We start from the raw sequence: 27,197 nt of genomic DNA on the forward strand, positions 1-27,197 counted from the left end.
ACAAAAAAATAATATTCTATTATACTTTGAGGTGGTTTGTTTGCTATTACTTATATTAAATAATCTAAATGAAATATAAATACCTGGGAATTGAAAAAAGGAAAGTAAGTTTTATTTGTTCGGTTCAGTTCAGTTCAGTCAGTCATGTCTGACTCTTTGCAGCCCCTCAGACTGCAGCACGCCAGGCTTCTCTGTCCATCACCAACTCCAAGATTTTACTCAAACTCATGTCCATTGAGTCGGTGATACCACCCAATCATTTCATCATCTGCTGTGCCCTTCTCCTCCCACCTTCAGTCTTTCCCATCATTAGGATCTTCTTTTCTAAAGACTCATTTCTTTGCATCAGGTGGCCAAAGTATTGGAGTTCCAGCTTCAACATCAGTCCTTCCAATGAATATTCAGGAATATTTCCTTTAGGATTGAGTGGTTGGAATTTATTGCAGTCCAAGGGACTCTCAAGAGTCTTCTTCAACACCACAGTTCAAAAGCATCAATTCTTCAGTGCTCAGCTTTCTTTATAGTCCAACTCTCACATCCATACACGACTACTGGAAAAATCATAGCATTACCTAAATGGACCTTTGTTGGTAAAATAATGTCTCTGCTTTTTAATATGCTGTCTAGTTTGGTTACAACTTTTCTTCCAAGGAGTAAGTGTCTTTTACTTTAATGTCTGCAATCACCATCTGCAGTGATTTTGGAGCCCAAGAATATAAAGTCAGCCACTGTTTCCACTGCTTCTCCATCTGTTTGCCATGAAGTGATGAGACCAGATGATATGATCTTAGTTTTCTTCATTTTGAGCTTTAAGCCAACTTTTTCACTCTACTCTTTCACTTTCATCAAGAGGCTCTTTAGTTCCTCTTCACTTTCTACCATAAAGGTGTTGTCATCGCCATATCTGAGGTTATTGATATTTCTCCCGGCAATCTTGATTCCAGCTTGTGCTTCATCCAGCCCAGTGTTTCTCATGATGTCCTCTGCATATAAATTAAATAAGCAGGGTGACAATATACAGCCTTGACGTACTCCTTTTCCTATTTGGAACCAGTCTGCTGTTCCATGTCCAGTCCTAACTGTTGCTTCTTGACATGCATACAGATTTCTCAAGAGGCAGGTCAGGTGGTCTGATATTCCCAACTCTTTCAGAATTTTCCACAGTTTATGGTGATCCACACAGTCAAAAGCTTTAGCATAGTCAATAAAGCAGAAATAGATGTGTTTCTGGAACTCTCTTGCTTTTTCGATAATCCAAAAGATGTTGGCAATTTGATCTTTGGTTCCTCTGTTTTTTCTAAAACCAGCTTGAACATCTGGAAATTCACGGTTCACATATTGTTGAAGCCTTCCTTGGAGAATTTTCAGCATTACTTTACTAGTGTGTGAGATGAGAGCAACTGTGTGGTAGTTTGAACATTCTTTGGCATTGCCTTTCTTTGGGATTGGAATGAAAACTGACCTTTTCCAGTCCTATGGCCACTGCTGAGTTTTCCAAATTTGCTGGCATATTGAGTGCAGCACTTTCACAGAATCATCTTTTAGGATTTGAATTAGCTCTGCTGGAATTCTGTCACTTCCATTAGCTTTGTTCATAGTTGTTATTTCTAAGGCCCACTTGACTTGGCACTCCAGGATGTCTGGCTCTAGGTTAGTGATCACACCATCATGATTATCTGGGTCATGAAAATCTATTTTGTATAATTGTTTGGTGTATTCTTGCCACCTCTTCTTAATATCTTCTGCTTCTGTTAGGTCCATACCATTTCTGTCCTTTATCAAGCCCATCTTTGCATAAAATGTTCCCTTGGTATCTCTAAATTTCTTGAAGAGATCTCTAGTCTTTCCCAGTCTATTGTTTTCCTCTATTTCTTTGCACTGAACACTGAAGAAGGCTTTCTTATCTCTCCTTGCTATTCTTTGGAACTCTGCATTCAAATGGGTATATCTTTCCTTTTCTCCTTTGCTTTTCATACCTCTTATTTATTAAGGAATTTATGAAACATAACTGGAGAAGGCAATGGCACCCCACTCCAGTACTCTTGCCTGGAAAATCCCATGGGCAGAGGAGCCTGGTAGGCTGCAGTCCATGGGGTTGCTAAGAGTCGGACACGACTGAGCGACTTCACTTTCACTTTTCACTTTCATGCATTGGAAAAAGAAATGGCAACCCCTCCAGTGTTCTTGCCTGGAGAATCCCAAGGACAGGGAAGCCCGTTGGGCTGCCATCTACGGGGTTGCACAGAGTCGTACACAACTGAAGTGACTTAGCAGTAGCAGTAGCATGAAACATAACATTTTTTGAAATCAAAGTATCATATATATTTAGTTTTATAATAACCTAGTTTTTACAAAATAAACTCTGTATAATAACACTGTAAATTGAGAGTCTAGCATGGTCTCTCCTATCACTACACACACAGAAAAACACACACACACAACCAATGCACTCACAAAGTACAAAGTGTATAACTATACTGTATAAATGAAGTACTATAAACTGTTTTTGACCTAAACTTAAGATCCAATACTATAAAATCATTATTCCGTTTTCTTGTATGCTTACCCAAAGTATGCCCTGAATTATTTCTCTCAAAAATGTAACTGTTGAAATTTTAATCAGTAATACTTTGCAATGTGACTGATTTTGGAAATAGGGCTTTTCAAGTGGAATTAAATTAAAATTCTGGTACTTTACCATGCTGACAACTGAGAGAATTCATTTGCCAGAAATTGTTTTTAATTTCCCAAGAAGTCCATTGCCTGTTTTTAAGCAATATGATAGGTCTTGTGCTCTCATATATTGTCTTCAAATGTTGCTGCCTCTGTGAATATCTTGTTATACAGATATAAAATAATAACATTGATAATCTAAGGGAACTCAGGACTATTTATCTAAATCCCTGTGCGACTTTTAAACAGTTCTTATCAATCATCCTGAAGCTCATTATTTTCTAAACTATTTTTAATGTTTGTATAATTTAAAGAAAATATTTCCATATTTAAGTTACTCTTAAATATCATTTTATATCATTTACTCTACATGCTTCTGATCTGACTGTACACATATAATCTCTACACTTCCAAGTTTACTGGGGAAAAATAAGGCTATTAAATTCAAATACCTAAAAAAATAAATAAATAAATAAATAAATTCAAATACCTATAAAGAAGAGACTAATGATGTATTCATCGAAAGCACACTGATCAGTAGACATAGAAGAGTGCTGGGGATTGTGGAAAACTGGAAATTGATCAGTACATTAAAAGATATTTAGATATACTTTTGGTTGACATAGTTGGTCAAAACAAAATATATTTGAAGTCTAAATAATGATCCATTGGTAACACATTTAATGTCGTCACATCAGTTAAGTACTCATGAGCTGCTATATTATCAATATACATGGTAATAAAACTGATTTTGAAATTCACTATTCCTTGTTTTATTCTCAATATGATCCTAGTTTCCATGTGATTAATATAAAGTATTCAATTGATATCTGTATGTCAATAGATTATGGAATTATACCGATAACATTTATTACTCTTTGATGGTGAAATACAAGACAAAGTATGCAAAGTATGCCAAGTAGAATGCCAAGTATTCTTTTATTGAATACGCATACTTTGTCTTAACTCATGTTTTGTGCTTTATGTGATAACCCATACCAGCAGTAGAAAACATGAGACCTTCTGAGTCTAAAGTTGCACTGCCCTGTGACTAAAGTTAGCAATGGGCATTACCTTCCTCTGGCTCACTAACCTGAGGATGAATTTTCATTCCTTTAATATAATAGAGGGATCAAGTAGTTTTATATCTACAAACAAAATAATATTTAATATAATGAAAAATGTAAATAATATGGTTCTGACTGGGAAGGCCTCCATAAGATTTGACCTTTCTTGGCTTTATGTATAAACAAATACAATGGGATTTTATTCTAAGGTAATCTTACATTAGAAAAAATCTGTATATATAATGGTGGTGCTGCTAATTTGCTTCAGTCATGTCTGTCTCTTTGTTACCCTATGGACCGTAGCCCGCCAGAGTCCTCTTTCCATGGGATTCTCCAGGTAAGGATCCTGGAGTGGATTGCCAAGCCCTCCTCCAAGAGATCCTCCCAACCCAGAGATCAACCCGTATTTCTTATGTCTCCTGCATTGCAGACAGGTTCTTTACCACTAGGGCCACCTGGTAACCTGATAAGTCCATACACAATACTGATAAACTTAATCTTTTATTATTTTTTTAATGGTTTGAAAAACAGCATAACTGAACTATTCTTTTCTATAATCTTCCTTTAAGGTCAGACCTAACTCAGTTTAAATGTTCAATATTATAGGGGCATACAGAATAACAAAGCAGTAATGATAGAAAAACAAAATCGGAGGAATCATACTTGCAAAAGTAATATAGTGAATGGGATGATTCTTGACCAAGATATTACATATATGTCATTCTCAAAGTTTCACATATGCAAAGCAATAAAAAGAATTTTCAGGGGCTAAAATATGACTATTTATGAAGAATTTTCAGAATATTATTCACAAAAATTGGTAGAATGCTTTGATCAAGATTTAGTCTGTAATGGAATTTAATTGTGCTAATCCTTCCTGTTAAATATGACTATTTTATTAGATCTGATTATTGAGGTAAACAGCAAAGAAGTAAAAGATAACAGACATTATAAAGTAAGCATAATGCACCACATATAGTGTATGACAAAAATATTTATAAATAGAAGCTACTTTCTTCAGTTGTATGTGAATATATTATTCTATTTTTCTATATATAGAAAGATAACTTTATATATATAGATATATGTACATACATAGTATGCTGTATATTTTGCACCTATTTATATGTGTGTATCTGTATGTTTGTGTGTCTATGAAGTACATCCAAATACATATTTGGCCTTTGGCCCATGGTCACTGCTTCCTGAAGTGACTTTTTGAAGAGTGTCAAAACTGCTGTTTATAACAATTAGTAGTCATATCACAGAAACAGTAAAAAAAAAGCTCATGATCTGTTAAAACTACCTGAGGGTGCAAGTTGTTTTAATTAATCTTTTTTTGCTTGATTGCACTTAACTTCCACACCTTCCATTTTTAGTCATCACGAGACAGTTCACAGTAACTCTATTTACAAACTATGTAAAATCATAGTATAAGAAAATGAGTCATGGAAATAATCACACATTATACAAGATGGTAATAGCTGGCAAATATTATGCAAAATGCACATGAATTTTCAATCATCTGATTCTATATCAAGACACTTTTTTTTTTAATAAAGTCATCTGTGAACAACAGTTTGCTGAATCAAGGCATAAAAATGTCTTGAGAAGTCACATAACCTACCAAAATTCCTAACAGTATTAGAATGAGGCTGTGAGATAATATCCCCAAAGGATGTTTAGAGGAAGTCTCATTGGCTTAGTCATTTAAAATTAAGTGGGACAAATCACAGGGGAATATAGTTAAATGATGCTATGTATTTCTTGAAGATGGGCACACTGATCTAACGGCCTTTTCTTTATTTTGAAATTATAGGGTAACTTGAAACTTTCCACTCATTTTTATGTTCAGTTTTCATAGCTCCAGCTTTTACTCTATAAAATAAATCTGTACACATTTTGAGGAAAGAAAACAGTTTTGAAGCTTTTTTTTTTTTTAATTCTAAGGATGATGTCTATACAAATATAGTTTATTTCAGTGATTAATGATCATACCTACATTTCCAAAGTTTTCATCATGTTAGCACAACATCACACATTTGTGACATAAAACTGTGAAATAAAGAGTCTGTTCTCATACCAGTCATATTTAAGTAGAATTTTTTTTAAATCTTTTTGCATGTAGATAGTGATGCTGTATAATAGTATGATTCTACTAAATAAAAAGAAGCAAGAAACCTATAACACTAAGGTGAAATCATTTTAGTATCTGTATCCTTTTCTTACCTTTTTCATTTCTTTCTTCCTTTTTTATAACGAATCAGCTGAGGGGGTTGTTTAATTACTTAACAGGAACTAAGGAAGGAAGAGGGTGTACTAGCATTAGCAGATGAATGGATAAGAAAGCTGTGGTACATATACACAATGGAGTATTACTCAGCCATTAAAAAGAATACATTTGAATCAGTTCTAATGAGGTGGATGAAACTGGAGTCTATTATACAGAGTTAAGTAAGCCAGAAAGAAAAACACCAATGCAGTATACTAACGCATATATATGGAATTTAGAAAGATGGTAACAATAACCCTGTATATGAGACAGCAAAAGAGACACTGATGTATAGAACAGTCTTTTGGACTCTGTGGGAGAGGGAGAGGGTGGGATGATTTGGGAGAATGGCATTGAAACATGTATAATATCATACATGAAACGAGTCTCCAGTCCAGGTTCGATGCGCGATACTGGATGCCTGGGGCTGGTGCAATGGGACGACCCAGAGGGATGCTATGGGGGGGACGAGAGAGAAGGGTTCAGGATGGGGAACACATGTATACCTGTGGTGGCTTCATTTCAATATATGGCAAAACCAATACAATATTGTAAAGTTAAAAAATTAAATAAGATTTAAAAAAAAAAGAAAAGCAAAATATGCTTAATCTGAATCACCACAGAATAACCCTGTCAACTGTTTTGATGGAATTTTTCCAGTCTTTTATTTCTAAATGAAATCCCATATAAATATCATGCATATTATATAAATGGTTAATATTTTAAAAATATTACCGTGTGTGTGTGTGTGTGTGTGTGTGTGTGTGTATGCTAAGTCACTTTGGTCATGTCTGACTGTGTGACCCTATGGACTGTAGGCCCCAAGGCTCTTCTGTCCATGGGGGTTCTCCAGACAAGAATACTGGAGTCAGTTGCCATGCCCTACTCCAGGGGATCTTCTCAACGCAGGAAATGAACCCATGTCTCTTATGTTTCCTGCATTGGCAGGTGGATTCTTTACCACTTGTGCCACCTGGGAAGCCAAAGATATAACATAAGGAGAGATAAATATTCTTTATTTTTTCAATTAATAAAAGGTAGTTTTCAAGTTAAGAAAACAACCAACGCAACATATTATAGTGGAAACTATGCAGCTTTTAACATCAGCTTGTGTTTGTGCTCAGTTGTGTCTGACTCTTTGTGACCCCATGGATTGTACCCTACCAGGCTCCTCTGTTCATGATATTTTCCAGGCAGGAATACTGGAGTGGGTTGCAATATCCTACTCCAGTGGATATTCCGACCCTGGGATTGAACCAACGCCTCCTGCATCTCCTGAATTAGTAGGCAGATTCTTTTACCAGTGAGCCTCCAGGGAAACCCTTAAGATCATCTAGAACTGACTGACCAAAAACATTTTTTTTAAATTCTAATTAACCATGAAAGTGTACTCACTGGCAGGATTCTGGGCTCTGGAAACAATATATGAGATTTATTCAGACTATACTTTCTGCTACATGTTTTTCTCTGCCTTTCACTTTCTCCTTCTTCACATATAAAGTAGAATAAGCGAGTTTTTATTCCCTTGAGGAAGCTACTACACTTTTGACTTTTTCTTAGATTTATTAGGTAGATATAGGTTATCATTCTTTCTCTTGTCTTGTCCATTTTTTTCTCACAGCACATAAAGTTAGATGTTATTAAAATTTAGACTCTTTTGAATTATCATGAAGTTAATTTTACAGTATCACAGTTTAAGAGTTTTTTTCCTCTTTATATAAGAGGAAATCAAACAACTTTTACTACTTGCCACTTTCCAAAGCTTATATAATAATATGATATTATAATTCTTGTCTTAGAAATGTTTAATGCTTTAGCACTTTTATTTGACTTTTAATAATCACATTTGATTTTCATTCCTTTCACTGAATTCTCTTAAGCTGCTGAACCAATCTTGACAAAGGGACTTTGATAATTACACTGTAAAGTTAATCTTTAAATTTTAGGAATACTTTAATTATCACTGGGAATTTAGAGAATGAGCACTACATATTAATTTATTGAGCAACATGAGCACTGAATTATCAGTTTCAGACTGAAGATGGCATATGTATGGACTGAAAACTCCTAAATAATATAGGATTGACCATGAGAAATTTCAGGCCACAGAGTATTTAATTAATTTCATAGTAAATTATTTCTAAAAGATTCTCCAGATAGGTTGAGAAAATCTCTTTTTTTCATATGAAATTACAAAGGCTTCCCTGGTGGCTCAGATGGAAAATAATCTGCCTGCAAGGTAGGAGACCTGGGTTCAATCCCTGGGTTGGGAAGATCCCCTGGAGAAGTGAACGGCAACTCACTCCAGTATTCTTGGCTGGAGAATCCCCTGGACAGAGAAGTCTGGCAGGTTACAGTCCATAGGGTTGCAAAGACTCAGACACAACCAAGCAACTAACACTTCACTTTTGGCTTCCCTGGTAACTCAGACAGTAAAGAATCAGCCTGCCATGCAAGAGATAGGGTTCAGCCCTTGAGTCCAGAAGATCCCCTAGAGAAGGGAATGGTAACCCACTCCAGTATTCTTGCCTGGAAAATCCCATGGATGGAGAAGCCTGGCAGGCTACAGTCCATGGGGTAACAAAGAGTTAGACACATCTAAGTGACTAATATTTTCATTATCTTCACTACAAAAGCTTTAGAGGTATCCCATCCTAATTATTTCCCCTAATCCTGATAAATAGATGCAGATTAGGATTCTTTGTTCCAAAAAATGACACTCAGAGGGATCCAAATCCAGGCTTATTATTTTGACAGATGTGGCAGACAATTCTAACAACCTAACAAAACATCTGTAAACCTTTGGTAGTGATCATTCCTGGGATAGATACCCTATCCTACATCCCTTTCCTCCCATTCATAGAAAATCTTTATTCTTCTAAGCATCCCCTTAGTTCCAAAGAACAGATTAAATCAGAGAGAAAATACAGAGATAAAGGAAAGCAGTCAAGGAAAATAAAATGATAATAGTTTAGCCCTTTGAGAACTTTAGTTCTTTCTCGAAGGCTATAGATAATATTCCGAGCTATATTTTTTAGTACCTGTTTGACAGGTACTAAAACCCACACCAAGTGGAAGAAATTAACTGCATGCTTACCAATAGCATGTAGAGCCCAGGTTGGTTAGAACCAGAAGTTTGATGATTGAAATCCCTGACTCATCACCATTTACCTCACAATAAAGCAATCAGACAATTGCTCATAAACTGATCACACAGCCTGTGATACTCTCTCACATTGTCTTTTAAAACCTGCTCCTGAAAGCTATTGAGTAGTTCCAGTGTTTTGAGCATGAGATGCCCATTCTCCTTGCTTGAATGTGAATGTGCTAAGTTGCTTCAGTTGTGTCTGACTCTTTGAAACCCCACGGATTGTAGCCTGCCAGGCTCCTCTGCCCACGGGATGCTCCAGGCAAAAATACTGGAGTGGGTTGCCATGCCCTTCTCTAGGGGATCTTCCTTGGGAAGATTGAACCCAAGTCTCCTGGATCTGTTGCAAGGAAGGCAGATTCTTTACCACTGAGCTGCAGGGAAGTCCCTCCTTGTTTGGGACCCAGCAATAAGTGAAGTAATTTTCTTCACCACAACCTCATGTCATAGCCTGGCTTTACTGATTATCAGATGGGCTAACCCAACAGCAGAAGTTTTCTCTAAGAGAATACAAACATTCTGGTTTATGGCAAGTCATTCCTCTCAGTCTACTGGGAAAGTTCTTCAAGTATCTATTTAACAAATAAAATCTTGATTACCAATTAATCTTATGTGTCTACATTATTGTTATTGCTTTTACATCAGGTTAAGGAAACATTGTTAATATTTAAATATTTGCAAAATGTATCTTAAAGGTTATAATATTTGAATTAATTAGAATTCAAGCCTTTGGCATTTCATATTAGATACAATTCCTAAAGGTGACTATACAGGTATTTTACATATATATATATATATTATTTTTAGATCTCCTTCTTATATAATAGAATAAGAGAAAATGAAAACAGTTTTCCTATAATTTCTTTATTATTATCTGTAAATCCAGGGAACAGAAATAGTATGGAAATAATCTATATGAAGAAGCAATAAAGTTAATAATTAGAAGATTATAAATTATAACCTGGTGGACTGTCAAATATATCCATTTTATGTCTATCATTACAAGCTGCAAAACAGGAGTAATATTTATCAAGTATTGTTCTTTTACTGACCTTTATAAAGTGAAATACAAAATAACTTCCACATAACAGCATCATATTTAAAGGCATCTATCATTTAAGTGAATGAATTTCCAAACACATAAGCTTTAGAGACAAGGTAAATTGGTAAAGGACACATTCATTATGATGATTAATATTTGAAATTTCCTTATAAAATGCTTTTATCTTTTAATCTTTTATTTCTCTGTATCATCTGCCTCAAGTTCAAAGAAAAACATTTTTTAAACACTATAATTATTTTCATTTCACAAATTGATTAAAAAATAAATGTAAATTAGTTTCAGATTTTTGTTTAACAAAATGGATTATATTATTCACTATCTTTTGCAATTGTTATTCAATATGTTATTCTTTGTATATATTATTTTGACCACCTAATGCGAAGAGCTGACTCATTGGAAAAAACCCTGGTGCTGGGAAAGATTGAGGGCAGGAGGAGAAGGGGACAATAGAGGATGAGATGGTTGGATGGCATCACCGACTCAAGGAACATAGGTTTGGGTGGACTCTGGGAGTTGATGATGGACAGGGAGGGCCGGTGTGCTGCGGTTCATGGGGTTGCAAAGAGTCAGACTTGACTGAGCGACTGAACTGAACTGAACTGAACACAAAAAGAACACTTTAATTTTTATTAATAAGAGCAAAGTATTCTTTTAGATGTAGAAATACCAGATTTAATCCATTTTCTTTTGATAAATATATTTTTTTTGTTTAAAGTAATTAAAAAACTAGAAACATTTTGTCCATCTATTTCAGCCACTGTTTGGAAATACATACAATATTTTAGAGGTTACCAAATCACTCTCCATGAATTTTTTACTAATTTATTCACCTACAGACTATATGAGTACTTTTTCTTCATATAATAATCAATACTTGATATTATCTTTTGTTTTCTTTTTTAAAAAATATTTTTATTTAATTTGAGGTAATTATTTTAGAATATTGTGGCTGGTTTGTGCCATGCATCTATGTGAATCTTTTTCTAAAAGATTACTTTAAAACATATTCAAATATATATATGAAAAATTGCATTCTGTGATTTACAAAAGAGGTTGAGCATTACTGTAGGTATTTACTGATTATTGATATCCATTTTTCTTTGATCTGTTTGTTCCCATATTTTGTGCCTCAGGATAATTTTTAATGCAAATTTGTTTGTATATTGAGGAACTTTGCTTTTTGGTTAACATCAATGTTTTCAGGCTTATCTTTTTTGTCTTCATTTGTGCTTTTTTTCTGACATACTAAACTTTATCTATTCATTTTAATCATTCCTGAATTAAAATGCTCTATTTTCTTATAACTCTTTCATTGAATGGTTTGAATTTGGGAGGCATATCAAGAAACAGCTGTATTTATGTGTGTGTGTGTGTGTGTGTGTGTGTGTGTGTGTGTGTGTGTGTTTATATAGCCCAGCCTATAGTCTTCAATGCCTCTTGATTTCTCAGCAGCAGCAGCAGGTGGCTCAGATAGTAGAGTCATCCCACAGTGCAGGAGACCTGGGTTCAATCCCTGAGTCAATAAGATTCCCCTGAAGAAGGGAATGGCTACCCACTCCACTATTCTTGCCTGCTGCTGCTGTTGCTGCTGCTAAGTCGCTTCAGTCATGTCCAACTCTGGGCGACCCCACAGACGGCAACCCACCAGGCTCCCCCATCCCTGGGATTCTCCAGGCAAGAACACTGGAGTGGGTTGCCATTTCCTTCTCCAAAGGATGAAGGAAATTCTTGCCTAGAGAATCCTAAAGACAGAGAAGCCTGGTGGGCTACAGTCCATGGGGTCACAAAAAGTCAAACACGACTGAGCAACTAGCACATTGAAGAGTAAGTGAAAGCCACTCAGTCATATCCAACTCTTTGCGACCCCATGGACTGTCTATTGACTTCTCCAGGCCAGACTACTGGAGTAGGTAGCCTTTCCCTTCTCCATGGGATCTTCCCGACCCAGGAATTGAACTGCGGTCTCCTACATTGCAGGTGGATTCTTTACCATCTGAGCTATCAGAGAAGCCCAACTAGCACACTAACAACACATAAATAAGACAAGAGCGAGATTCATTATCTTGTTGAAGGAAAGTAGAGGGAAATAAGACCTTAGCCTGCAATATCTTTTCCACATCATCTATGTGTGCTAGAGGTAATTTTCCATTTTCAGTTCTGTTCAGTTCAGCTCAGTCACTCAGTCATGTCCAACTCTTTGCAACCCCATGGAATACAGCACGCCAGGCCTCCCTGTCCATCACCAAATCCTGGAGTTTACTCAAACTCATGTCCATTGAGTCAGTGATGCCATCCAACCATCTCATCTCTGTCATCCCCTTTTCCTCCCACCTTCAATCTTTCCCAGCATCAGGGTCTTTTCAAACTAATCAGTTCTTCATTTGCATCAGGTGGCCAAAGTATTGGAGTTTTAGCTTCAACATCAGTTTTTCCAATGAACACCCAGGGCTGATTTCCTTTAGGATGGACTGGTTGGATCTCCTTGCAGTCCAAGGGACTCTCAAGAGTCTTCTCCAACACCACAGTTCTAATTCTTAGAACTAATTCAGTTCAGTTCAGTCGCTCAGTCGTGTCCAACTCTTTGCGACCCCATGAATTGCAGCACGCCAGGCCTCCCTGTCCATCACCAACTCATGGAGTTCACTCAGACTCACGTTCATCGAGTCAGTGATGCCATCCAGCCATCTCATCCTCTGTCGTCCCCTTCTCCCCCTGCCCCCAAATCTCTCCCAGCATCAGAGTCTTTTCCAATGAGTCAACTCTTCACATGAGGTGGCCAAAGTACTGGAGTTTCAGCTTTAGCATCATTCCTTCCAAAGAAATCCCAGGGCTGATCTCCTTCAGAATGGACTGGTTGGATCTCCTTGCAGTCCAAGGGACTCTCAAGAGTCTTCTCCAATACCACAGTTCAAAAGCATGAATTCTTCGGCGCTCAGCCTTCTTCACAGTCCAACTCTCACATCCATACATGACCACAGGAAAAACCATAGCCTTGACTAGACGGACCTTTTTTGGCAAAGTAATGTCTCTGCTTTTCAATATGCTAATTTGCATCAATTCTTAGGTGCTCAACTTTCTTTATATCCAACTCTCACATCCATACATGACTACCGGAAACACCATAATCTTAACTAGATGGTCAAGAAACACCTGGAGTAACAGACAAATTTGGCCTTGGAGTACAGAATGAAGCAGGGCAAACGCTAATAGAGTTTTGCCAAGAGAGCACACTGGTCATAGAAAACATCCTCTTCCAACAACAAAAGAGAAGACTCTACACATGAACATCACCAGATGGTCAACACCAAAATCAGATTGATTATATTCTCTGCAGCCAAAGATGAAGAAGCTCTATACAGTCAGCAAAAACAAGACCTGGAGCTGACTGTGCTTCAGATCATAAACTCCTCATCCCAAATTCAGACTTAAATTGAAGAAAGTAGGGAAAATCACTAGACCATTCAGGTATGACCTAAATCAAATCCTTAATGATTATACAGTGGAAGTGAGAAATAGATTTAAAGACGATATCTGATAGAGTGCCTGAAGAACTATGGAAAGAGGTTCGTGACATTGTAAAGGAGACAGGGAGCAAGACCATCCCCAAGAAAAAAGTTTCCATTTTATGTATATTTGATTCTTAATTTCTCCATGGTTGCATTATCAAAGGATGGTGAAAGGAAATGGGTTTCTTTTGACTGGTGTTGTTGGAATTTGGTAATGATATCTCCTTTGTGGATGACACCCACCTGTCAGCCCTCACTCATTAGCATAATAAATTATGTGAATGCACACTTTGTCCCAGGATTACACTGACCAACACCACCTTCACATTTCCTTCAACTTGACTAACCCAACTCCCACAGCCAGATATTTGGAGAATGCTTTGGGAAGCCTCTGGGAAGTAATTGGAATAGTTTAGGTGATGAGGGTGGAAACCTTATAAATATGATTATATCCTTATGAGAGTCAGAAAAGAACTTCCCTCATCTCTCTGCTTTCTGTGCTATGAATATGGATAGAAGAGTAGTCAACAGCTTGTATCGGAAGATGGCTTTCATTAGAACCTGAATGCTTGCACCCTGTTCTTAGAACCCCAGTCTCCAGAACTGCAAGAAATAAATTTCTGTTTTTTATACGCCTCCCAATTTATGGCAGTTTGTCATGGGAACCTGAATTAAGATTCTTATTATTCCCTTCAACATACTGGCTTATTCTTTGATCCTCCATTGGACTTTTTACACACAGGCTGGCAATGGATTATGGACTAAAAGTTAAAGACTGATTTTTGTCCATCTCTCTGCAAGCCACATCCTGGCAAAGGAAATGGCAATTCAGTCCAGTATTCTTGCCTGGGAAATCCCATCTACAGAGGAACCTGGAAGGCTATAGTACATGGAGTCACAGAGAGTTTGACATGACTTATCGATTAAAGAACAATAACAAACTACAAGTCACCTAAAGATTACGCTAGCATATTTCTCCAAATAAGAGTTATATTCAGATATTCTCTATAAAACAATGTTTTCCTGGTCAGGTACATGATGCTGATTAAGTTTTTAAAAATGTATTACAGAAAAATTTTATAAAGCATTTGTTCAATTTCACCAACTTATTCCTGGATACTATATATTTATTGAAACCTCAAAGAATATTATTTCTGATTGGCTAATAATGTTATATATGCCAAGTTTAATTGCAGATACTTTTGTCAGAATTAATTTGGAAACTGTCATCACTATTCTTATTTTAAAATTTATTGAATTTTGACCTAGTGGCCTACGGAAAGAAATAACATATTTCATGAGTATTAAAATTGCACTCATTATTAGGGATATAATTTGGTTTGTATTTACTATATACATTTATTCAAAATTTCTGATATTTTATATAACATGAATATTTTAATCACTTAATTTGCCAGGGTTCACAAAAATGAGTCAGATTGACTAAAAAGATTATATTTCTTTAACTATTTCTACACATTTCTGGAAATATATTCTTACATTTTTAATTTTTAGTTTATAAATTATGTAACATAAGGATTCTTTTACCCTTTGGATCATCCTTATAATCTGAATATTTCTGAAACACTGTTTCCTGGGTGAATCCCTGACACAAATATATATGTTTGTGTTATATTATTTCATCAATCTAAAAGCAATTTTCTTTACAAATTTTAGTGTATTCATTTATATTAGCTTGAAATCTTTAGCATATTTTAGGTGAATTTCCATTTTAGTGCTCTGTTTTTTTTTGTTTGTTTGTTTCATGTTATATAAATTACTTTTTCCCTCTATTTTAATACTTGCATTTAATAAACTTTAAAGTTGTACATTATAGACAAATTTGTGTGCCATGCATTCGTGTATGTTTTTTATTCATAAATTACAACTGGGACTATTGGCTTTTGTCAAAAATGTTAAAAATTGATGAGCTTATACTTCTCCTTCTAAGCCTGGATTTCAGTTTATTTTTACTTTAGTTTTCCTGATTGTTAATTTTATGATAAGTAAAAAAATTAAAAGAAATCAATACAGAGTATTAACTTAAAAATATATATTACTGTTGCTAATTATATCGTAAATTCTCACAAGAAAGGTAAGGTTAGTAGTACATTTCCCACAACTGCCATCAAGCTCTCCAGCATATCCCCACCCTTCTCTTTCACTCCTGCTCTCACTCTGTACATGAATTTTTATTGTCCTTCATGACATTTAGATACAACAAACGCATCTTAAGTATTTAATCTTGGGTCTCTATGTTAATGTGTGCAATGCACAGCATCAGTTGGTTTATCCTGGATTCTCTATTAGATATTGAGTAGCTAGATTTTAATATCATGCAGATCTCTTTTCATTGGTGGTCTACTACTGGGGTTCTTGAAAATATGAGAATCTCTACTCTTTGCCTCTGTACTTACATAAAACTTGCTTTGATATGAATTTCTTCACTTCTACTTTCATGTTTCAAGAACTAAACTTGCTCCATTTCTTTGAAAGCAGCCTGATTACTGATTCTCTCCCCATCACCACCAAGAGCACAGCTAGAATCATATCACTCTCTGTATATAAATGCATGCAAACACATTCTGTGCACCCAGAGTTAATTGTTGCATAGTACTTTTTACTACTTTTAGGTATTAGTAATTTACTAGGATATTGCTTAACATTAATATTTCTGTATTAAATGCATAAAAAATGTTTTATCTTTCAGGTTAGATTTTGTATACACACACACACACACACACACACACACACACATATATATATGGGGGGCTTCCCAGGTGACTCAGCGGTAAAGAATCTGCCTGCCAATGCAGGAGATGAGAGTTGATCCCTGAGTGGAGAAGATCCCCTGGAGAAGGACATACCAATCTTTTCCAGTATTCTTGCCTGGGAAATCCCATGGACAGAAGAGTCTGACAGGCTACATATAGTCCATGGGGTCACAAAGAGTTGGACACAATTTAGAAGCTGAACAACAATAACACACACACACACACACATATGATAAATATATGTTTTATCTTGTATATGTTCTTTTTTGTTTGCTTATTATTTAAAGAGAACTATCCTTAAATATGGGTCATACTAAGTTTGTAATTATACTTTTCTAATTGTGTTAGTCTTTTTATTACTTTTTAATTTATATTCACTACAACCATAAAAAACAAACTTCTTCTCAGTTGCTAACTTATCTTACAATATGCATTTATTTTGCCCAAATATCAGTTAAAGAATTTGTTACAGAAAATACATTCTCTTATTTCAAAAGAATTGCTTCATTACTTTGTTTCAAAGTATTCTTCTAATAACTCCCAGTTTTAGAAATTTTCAACTGTCTAAAGACACTTGGTTTTAGGTTTAAGTGGAAATCTAAAATCACATGCATGTCTGCCCAAATGAGGAAATACGAAGTAAATCTACTATTTTGTCTCATGAAAGTGTATCTTTAATTCAGTAAGAATAGGTTTGAGATGTATTGGAAGTAGTATTTAGGTTTAATTAAGAAAGCAATTCTTCAATACAGAAGTTATAATCAAATATTTATTACAATGGTAAAGAAAACACATCTCCTTATTGATATATGAATTGCAGATATTTAAATGCATATATTTAAAAACAAGCTTTAAAAAAAAAACAAGCTTTTCCATATATTTAGCTGGAAAACTTTTGACATTATATTATTTTAAATGTTTTCTACTCCGAAGAGTAATAAAATTATCCAGATATATAGCAAGAAATCAGCTGAATAAATACTGAAAAGGCAGCTGCATTTTTAAAAACAAACTAAAGCTGAAACTCCAGCTCATGCCAAGAGTTGACTTATTGGAAAAGACTCTGATGCTGGGAGGGATTTGGGGGCAGGAGGAGAAGGGGACGACAGAGGATGAGATGGCTGGATGGCATCACTGACTCGATGGACGTGAGTCTGAGTGAACTCTGGGAGTTGGTGATGGACAGGGAGGCCTGGTGTGCTGCGATTCATGGGATCCCAAAGAGTCGGACACGAATGAACGACTGAACTGAATTGAAGCTAAAACTTACACAAGATCATTACAGGGTAGAAGGATAGGAGGTAGTAGAGTTTATTTATTAGTAGTGGAAACTTTTTTTTTCAAATATCATGAATAGAGTTCAAAAATTCAATTAAAGTGATGACATTAAAAAGACTTGCTGAAGGAACACTGTAAATATACTCCTTAGTCTTGAATTCTTGTGCTGGTCGCCTCTCTTATCTTAGTTTGACAGTAATAAAGGAAGAACTTGATAGCTAAGTCATTAAATAAACTAAAAGCTAGTAATGATAAAACAAATAATTTCTAATGTTCTGCATCTATTTTTGCAGTAGTATCTAAAACTTCTTAAATATTTGATCAGTCTCATTTCAGTCCAATACACTGTACCTATAGACTACTCTATTTTTAACCTTTCATCACTAATTGTTTATATTTCTCTGCTTTGGTAGCAATAGTCATAAAAACTGGTACATAACTACCATAACATTCAACTGAGAATGTTTATCATCAAATTATGAGGTTCTCCCCAATTATCCAGTGTTGTAAGCAGAATAATGACCTCTTCAAAATGCCCACATTTATTATCCCGCAACACATGAATATGTTACCCGGAATGGTGAAAGACAATTTGTGGATGTGATTAACTAAAGGGCCTTAAAATGGGAGAAATTATCTTTCATTATCCAATGATGAATCCTTAACATATAAATAAGTTTATCAGGTTATAGTGAGAGAGAATTATGATTACAGGAGATAAAAGACTGCTAGAGGAGGGAGATAGAGGAAGAAAATGAACCAAGAAATGCCAGCAACTTCTAGAAGGTGGGAAAGGAAAGTAAATTGATTCAATCATCCTACTTAGCTTCCTGAAAGGAATGCAGACCTGCTGACACCTTGATTTTAGCCCAGTGGAATCCCTGTAAGAATTCTAATGTACAAAACTGTAAAATAAGAAATTTATGTTGGTTTAAGCCAATAAACTTGTCATTAATATGTTAAAAGAGCCAAAAGGAAACTTGGTATCCAGATAAAAAATTTAAAGTAATCATTCAATTCTCACTGAATGCAGCTTTGGGAGTAGTCTCTTTTTTGTTTGTTTGTTTTATTTTGCTTTTCTTTTCAATGCCTTTCTTTTCTCCTGAATTTTACTAATCATATTTTTAAGCCTAGTCCTGAGCATAGCAGAAGGAATTCAACAAAAGTTGAGTGAAATAATCAATGAAGAAATTAATGAGATGAATTTGATACTTTGAAATAAGAGGTTATCTATTAGCATCAAGAAATTTCTCCTCAGTAAATACCCTCTCAATCATTACTGATTGGATTTTGACAGACAATAAAATCACTTATCTGCATCATGCAAAGGTCTGACTATCTAGTAGTAGCCAGAGACCAAGAGTAGTGGCAAGTACAACTATAGTTAGAAAAAAGATTGACAATGTTACTAATATGCCTCCCCAGCTGAGAATATGTATCTTGGATAGGATGCAAAACAAAAATGTGAACGGAAGGTAAAACAACATCAATTTACTTAGTTGGAAAGAAACAGAAATAGGTATCAGGAGAAAGAAATTCTAAGGGCAAATCTGTAAATCTGTCACATTTTTAGATCAGTGCCTTTGAGACAAATTTTAAAATTTCCTACCTGTCTCTTTCTTCACATACAATCGGAAGAGTTTGCATTAGAAGCACTTTCGGCTCTAATTTTGTTACTTTAAACTGTTGTTCAGTCACCCAATGACTGAACTCTTTGCAACCTCATGGACTGCAGCACATCAGGCCTCCCTGTTTCTCATCATCTCCCAAAATTTGCCCAAGTTCATGTCTATTGCATCAGTGATGCCATCCAGCCATCTTACAAGTTCTAATTATTACAGCAGTTAAATTTGATAGCAAAAAAAAAGGCTTACAGGGGTCACCAAGAAGGGTATTTTGATCATCAGTCAGAGTCCAACAGATAGTTTTCACCCACACTGTAACATTCATCATGAACTCTATTTCTTCTGCCCCTGTGTTAACTGCTGCAGATGCTCTTTCCTTAAATAAGGCTGCATCATTAGTAAACAAATATACTGTTCACAGCCTGATTTCTTGCTCAGACATTGCAGTGCACACTCTGGTCATCCTGACCTTTTCAAGTGGTGAGAATTTGTCAGGAGATTCAGAGACTATGTAAATTTTAGAATAAATATATAGAGTTAATAAAGAAGTGGAATTTTTTTTATTATTTTGCACTGAACCACTCACTCATATATAAATCCTCACATTTTATAAAATTCCATACAACCATAAAATGTGAAATGTTCTATGCATAAAACTTGTAGTCCATTTTAACAGATATAAATTATTTATTTCTATAGAGCTGCTATATTTTATTTGTTAAATTAATTTGCTCAAATTGTAAGTACTGTCAACGTTTTTAAAGTTGTCATATTTGTAATATGTATCCCACTTCATTATTGCTGGTGAGCTTATTAGCAGCAATACTGCTAAACTTTTTAATCAGTTTCTATAAATTCTATTGTTTGTTCTATATAGATAATTACATTACCGATAATTACATTCCTGATAATTGCAGGCTTATTTCTCCTATGAAAATAGTTCTCACTTTTGTTTCATTTTACCTTATTCTAATTTACACTAGTTCTTCTAGTTACATGACCTGTTTATATATTTGGGATATTAACTCTTTAGCAGTCATATCATTTGCAAATATTTTCTCCCATTTATTGGACTGTATTTTCATTTTGTTGATCATTTCCTTTGCTGTGGAAAAGCTTTTAAGTTCAACTACATCCCATTTATTATTTTTTTTGTTTCTTTTGACAAGAGATAGATCAAAAAAGTATTGCTACAATTTATGTCAAACAGTGTTCTGCCTATGTTTTCTTGTAGGGGATTTATAGTTTCAAATCTTACATTTTGGCATTTAATCTCTTTTGATTCTATTTTTGTATATGGTGAGAGAAAAAATATTCTATTTCATTATTTTATTTGTAATTGTCCAGTTTTCTCAGCACTGTTTATTGAAGAGTCTTCTTTTAACTCCATTGTGTATCCTTGCCTCCTTTACCATATGTTAATTGACCATAGGTGCATGGGTTTATTTCCAGGTTCTATATTTTGTTATATTGATCTATGTGTCTGTTTTTATGCTAGGATCATGGTTAATGTTTTGATTATTGTAGCTTTGTAGTATAGATTAAAGTCTGCAAGCATGAGACTTCCAGTTTTATTTCTTTTTCTCAACATTGCTTTGGCAGTTTGAGATCTTCAGTGGTTTGATATAAATTTTAGGATTATTTGTCCTAGCTCTAGTAAAACATAGATTGTAATTAAAGCTGTTTAAAAATAATGGTTATATTTCCCTGTCTGTAAAATATATCCTTGTTGCTTATTTATTTTATACACAGTAGTTTGTATTTCTTAATCACATGGATTTTTCTTGTCCCTCCCCATTTCCCTCTTCTCTTTTGTAACCAGTTTTCTTCTCCATATCTGTGAGTCTGTTCCTGTTTTGTTACATATTCATTTGCATTGTTTTTTTAGGTTTCACTTATAGATGACAATATACAGTATATTCCTTTCTCTGTCTGACTTATTTCATTAAGCATAATAGGTTAGGTTAATCCATGTCCTTTTATTTATTTTATATATATATATATATATTTAATTTTATTTTATTTTTAAACTTTACATAATTGTATTAGTTTTGCCAAATATCAAAATGAATCCATCACAGGTATACATGTGCTCCCCATCCTGAACCCTCCTCCCTCCTCCCTCCCCATACCATCCCTCTGGGTCGTCCCAGTGCACTAGCCCCAAGCATCCAGTATCGTGCATTGAACCTGGACAATCCATGTCCTTTTAAATGGCATAATTTCCTTCTTTTATTAATGACTGGGTAATAATCCACTGTTTGTGTGTACTGTATATGTGAATATATGTATATAGATATATATAGATATAACACATCATCTATATATAATCAATCATCTGATGATTCACTTTATTCATCATTGCCAAATGTTTATTTTTGTATTATGAACATAATAATTATTAATTATATTAGTTATATATTAAATACATAATTTATTACATATTTTAATTGATATGTTAATTTTGGTGTCACAAATTCATTGTTAGTATATACAGATACAAGTGATTATTATATATTTATCATGCATCCTATAACCTTGCTAATCTCAGTTATTAGCTCTGAGTTAGAAATATCATTTTTGTAGGTTCCTTCGGATTTTTTACATAAACAGTTATATGAAATGCAGAAAGAAGTGTTCAATTTTTACTTTTGTGTACCTTTCTTGTCTTGTTTCTTTAGCTAAGACTTCCAGCATTATATAAAGCAATAATATAGATAGCAGATTGCAATTACTTGTCTCTGAATGGAAGAAAGTGTTCTTTTTTTGATTAAATATGATATTATCTATAGAGTTTTTGTAAATATTCTTAATAAAGTTGATGAATTTGTACTCTACTCCCATTTTCTGAGTTTGTTTTTTCAGGATGGGGTGTTAAATTTTATCAAAATCATTTTTTAATTATTTGATATGATCATGTGATTTTACTTCTTAAATTAATATGGTGAAATACATTGATAGATCTTTGAAAATTAATCAGTGGTGTACCCCTTGAATAAATCTCACTTGGTCATAATGTATGATGTTTTCATATATTATTGAGTCTACTGGCTAATATTTTGATAAAGATTGTTGTTTTTATTTTATGGCTTAGGTATCATGGGGGGGTCTTCCCAGCCCAGAGATTGAACCCAGATCATTGCAAAGAGTTTCTTTACCATTGCAGGCAGTTTCTTTACCATCTGAGCCATGAGGGAAGCCCTGGTAATACTAACTTCATATATTAAATAGAAATGTCTTTTTTCATTTTGTATGTTATGAAAGGGATTATGCAGTTTAAGTCTCTTTACATGTTTACAGTTATCAAAAGGCCCAACATTTAGATTAACTCCACTAAGTTGCTTGCTTTGTCACTTTCTGAAATTAGTAATGTTTGAATCAGGGGGTCTTGGATGTTTGTTTTGCACAGGGCCCCAAAACATTTGTCGCTGGTCTAATTTGTGATATATAAATATGGTTACTGCTGAAGAAAAAGTTGACTCAAATTAATATATGCAAGATTCCCACAATGAAGTGAGATAGCTTATTTCTTAACATGCATTGATTTGCAATAAATGACACATTTGATATTTATTCTTTAATATTTATTAGTTTCACATGTATTACATATCCATAATGCTATAGAGCTCTTCTTTGATCTTCTTTTACTGATTTTAATAAAAATATAAATCATTGATACTAGATATTTTAATTTGCATATCTAATTATACATGGATTATTAAATAACTATTGGAAAAATAGATTGAGTCCACAATAATTCAAGCATTTTCTCATTATAATAAAGTTTAATTAGAAGTCTGAGCTACTGATTTCTTGCTTGGGTAAACTAATTCCTCTATTACTGGTGGCAACACAAACATATCATAATTACAGGATAGTACTAGATAATGGAGAATTGTCTCATCAAATAATTATACCTCTCAGTTTGATGGATCTTGAATGAGAAGAGGAAAATAATATCAGTTATAGTAATATATTTTATTTGCTTATTTTTATACTTATAAAATTCATAAATAGTCTATGTTACATTATATGAATATATTTCTTTTCAATTATTCAGGTAATCAAGAGAGAAATAAACATACTAAGGAAATATTAACATTCAATGAAGAACAGAAATCTTGTAAGTTCATGTTTTAAAATTGGTTAATATCTTTTTTTTGGTGGGGGATGGGCAAGATGGTAGAGTAGAAAGATGCATAATTCACCTCCATCCACATAGACAACAGAAACACATCTATATGCAGAACTATTCTCAATGAAAACTAACTGGAGACTAGTAGAGAGTCCTGTGCAATGAAGGCTGTAAGAAAGACCAGAGGGAATAAGATAGGAAAGGAAAAGAAACCATGAAAGTAGGACCTGTGACCCAGGAAGGAGACTCAGACAAGGAGGGTATTACATACATGGAGATCCTCCTGAAGAGTGAGCAGTCTGAGCCATATAGGGAGCAGCCCGGCTCTAAGGTTCAACAACAGGAAGATGAGTTCCCTAGACTGGGTAGATGGTTGGTAGGTCTAACAGGAGGGCTGTGGGAAGCCAGGACTCTGTTCCTAAAGAACTTGCACATGCTTGCTTATTCTCGAAGTAAGGTAGAGAAGGCAGATTAAAAAATGCACAAATCTTCAATAATTTCCCTGGTAGCTCAACTGGTAAAGAATCTGCTTGCAATGCAGGAGACCTCAGTTCGATTCCAGGGTCAGGAAGATCCCCTGGAGAAGGGATAGGCTACCCATTTCAGCATTCTCAGGCTTCCCTGATGGCTTAGATGGGAAAGAATTTACCTGCAATGCGGGAGACCTGGCTTTGATCCCTGGGTTGGGAAGATCCCCTGGAGTAAGGCATGCCAACCCACTCCAGTATTCTTGCTTGGAGAATCCCCGGACAGAGCTACAGTCCTGAGATCACAAGAAGCTGGACACGACTGAGCAACTAAGAACAGCACTAATGGTTTCAGCAACTGTCAGGTACACATAGCAGCCTGGGCTGAGACAATGTCTCAGTCCCATTTGACACAGCTCCGAACTGGGGTGAGGGCTGCCATAGCCAAAAATATGAGTTCAGCTATGGGGCCCCAAATCAATTCAAACCTTAAGCAGATCTGAGCAGGACAGAGGCAATGTTTAGTAGCTCTGACCGAAGCAGTGCATCAAAAGTAGTCTGGATCTCTGACTGTCAGAGAATGTGTTGAGACCACGTTGAGCACCTCTGCCAGCCCCTCTTGCTCCAGCAATAGCTCCCCTTGGGAGCAGGAGTGCTGGTGCTGGGAGAGGAGAGGGCAAACTGAAAGAGAACAGAGCCAGCTCAGACTGCATCCTCAGGGTTTCCCCTCCAGGAAGTTGGGACCCAACCCTGAATCTCATAGGCACTGGGAAAGCTCTGGCTCTAGCCCATTCTTTTCAGACCCACCTCCTGTCAGGGTGATAGTTACACAATAGGGAAAGATGGGACTTGTGCTTAAGTCAGATCCACTTCTCCCACCAAAGTCACTGGGCACACACAGACTTTACAAGGTCACTCCCACACAAGGACACTCCTTCAGAACGACATGAAGTAATTTATTTCACCTAATTTCATAGAGATGGAGAAAGTTAAGCAAAATGAGAGACGGAGGAATTGGTTTCAGTTGAAAGAACAAGAGAAAGCTACTGAAAACTGGAAAAAAAAAAGGCAACTAATGAAAAAGAAATAACTCATTTGCCAGGCAAAGAATTTAGAGAATTGTTCATAAGAATGCTACCTGGGCCTTGCCTGGTGGCTCAGTGATGAAAAATCTGCCTGCTACTGCAGGAGACACAGGTTCGATCCCTGACCTGGGAAGATCCCACATGCTAAGGAGAAAGTAGGCCCGTGTGCCACAACTGTTGAGCCTGGACTCTAGAGCCCAGGAATTGCAACTTCTGAGCCCACGTGCTGCAACTACTGTAGCACATGTATGATTAGAGTCTGTGCTCTGCAACAAGAAGCTACCACAATGAGAAGCCCTTACACCACAACTAAAGAGTAGCCCCTGCATGCTACAACTAGAGGAAAAAAAAAAAAAAATCCCATGCAGCAAAGAAGACACAGCACAGTCAAAAAAAAAAAAAAAGAATGCTAACTGAATTAGGGAGAAGAAAAGATGAACATAATGAGAACTGTCCTCTTAGAACTGATTTTTCCGTGTTCCAAGGAGTTTAGATCTTTGCGTTTTATTTTTGTCTGTCTCCAGGTATTCTCTGATTTCTTATTTGATTTTTTCAGTGACCCATTGGCCAGGGAGGTAGTTTAAAATATCAAGGAGCAGTACAAATGGGCTCCTCTGGTTTGTAAATAACTTGGGCAAATGGAGTAATTGAGGCAGGTACTTTGAGGGGCCTTGTTAATGTATCCTTACCAATACTGATTCATGAAGGATATCATTTGCCAGTATATCAATGGTATAATTAGCTGCATTAGCAAAGATTGGGAACTGTAGAGCCTCTAGTAAGACTGGCTTGTTATTTGGTCAAAATCACAGCTTTCCCTTTTTATCAAGCTAACATTTGTTGAGTTTACAATATTTTCCTTTTCTGAGGCTAATGCTGGCAAGTTTTATAAATTTTCATTTGGGGAAATATATCTTTGGATTATGAGAGTCTGGGCTGTTGTTCATTCCTTTAAGGGCAGCATTTATTGTAGATATATCAGCAATGATTCCTATTTGCTTCAAGAGTCAAGTTGAAATTGCCCCAGCATTTTAATAATATCTATAGTGGCAGGTAGAAATACTGAATTCAATAATTTTTGAAACAGAGCCATGTAGAAATTTGTTTCCACTAGAATCAAGGAAGCCATATTGTTTCCACAATATGGGAAAACCATAGGCTACTCCAAAAGCATGTACATGATCAGTATAAACAGGATCACTTTTGTCTTTGTCTAAAGTACACGTTCACTTAAGAGTACATAATGTAGCCTGTTGGGCTAAAGTAGCTGTGTGTAGAGATGTTGCCTCAACAACAGCAAAAGGATTTCTTGTAGTGAATTCTGCTCAATATTTGTCATTGTTACCTTTCAAATAAAAACTATCAGTGAAAAATGAGAAGTCAGTGTTGCCCAGTGGAATTTCATGCATATCATTACAAAGAGTCAGGATATGGTCCCTCAGGATTAAGTAGTCATGAGGGACTTGGTTGGTAAGAGAAGGGAGAGAGATAGCAAGTAAAAATTATTGTACTTAAAATAGTTATGTAAGAGACAGTTAAAAAAAGAACATAGGAGGAGGCATCTGGCAGAGAAATGCTGAGTGTGATGAGAATTCAGGAAAGCTTCTACTGCATGAGATACAAAAATGGTTAAAGGGGATCCCACAATAATTTTCTCCTCAAAAGGGTTAAGGTTGTAATGGCCCTAAGCAAGATAGTTATCTCCACATCACAGGGTCCAGCTATTAGCTATAATATTCCAATGGATCAATGGTAGTCCCTGTGATTTTGGGTGAGTACCCCAAGGGCATTTCCTGTCTTTTTATACACCAAAAGAAAAAAAGTGAATTTAATAACTGGAATGCCCAAGGGTAGGTGAGTTCATCAAACTCTCCTTTCAGGTCTTGAAGGCTATGTGGTCCAGCTCTTCCCATAAAACTGAATTAAGGTTGCTACTGTTGGGGAACATATAAAGACACTGGGCCACAGGAGAAAAAGTTGAAATCTACCTTCAGCAACAACCCATTAGATTGAGAAAACCTCACAGTGAATACACAGCTTTGAATTTAGAGAAACTTAGGGCACCATGAAATCTAGGTTTAACTCTTTTTCTAACATCAGATGC

This window comes from Bos indicus x Bos taurus, chromosome 20 (genome assembly GCF_003369695.1).
Source record: "Bos indicus x Bos taurus breed Angus x Brahman F1 hybrid chromosome 20, Bos_hybrid_MaternalHap_v2.0, whole genome shotgun sequence".
Taxonomy (NCBI): Eukaryota; Metazoa; Chordata; class Mammalia; order Artiodactyla; family Bovidae; genus Bos; species Bos indicus x Bos taurus.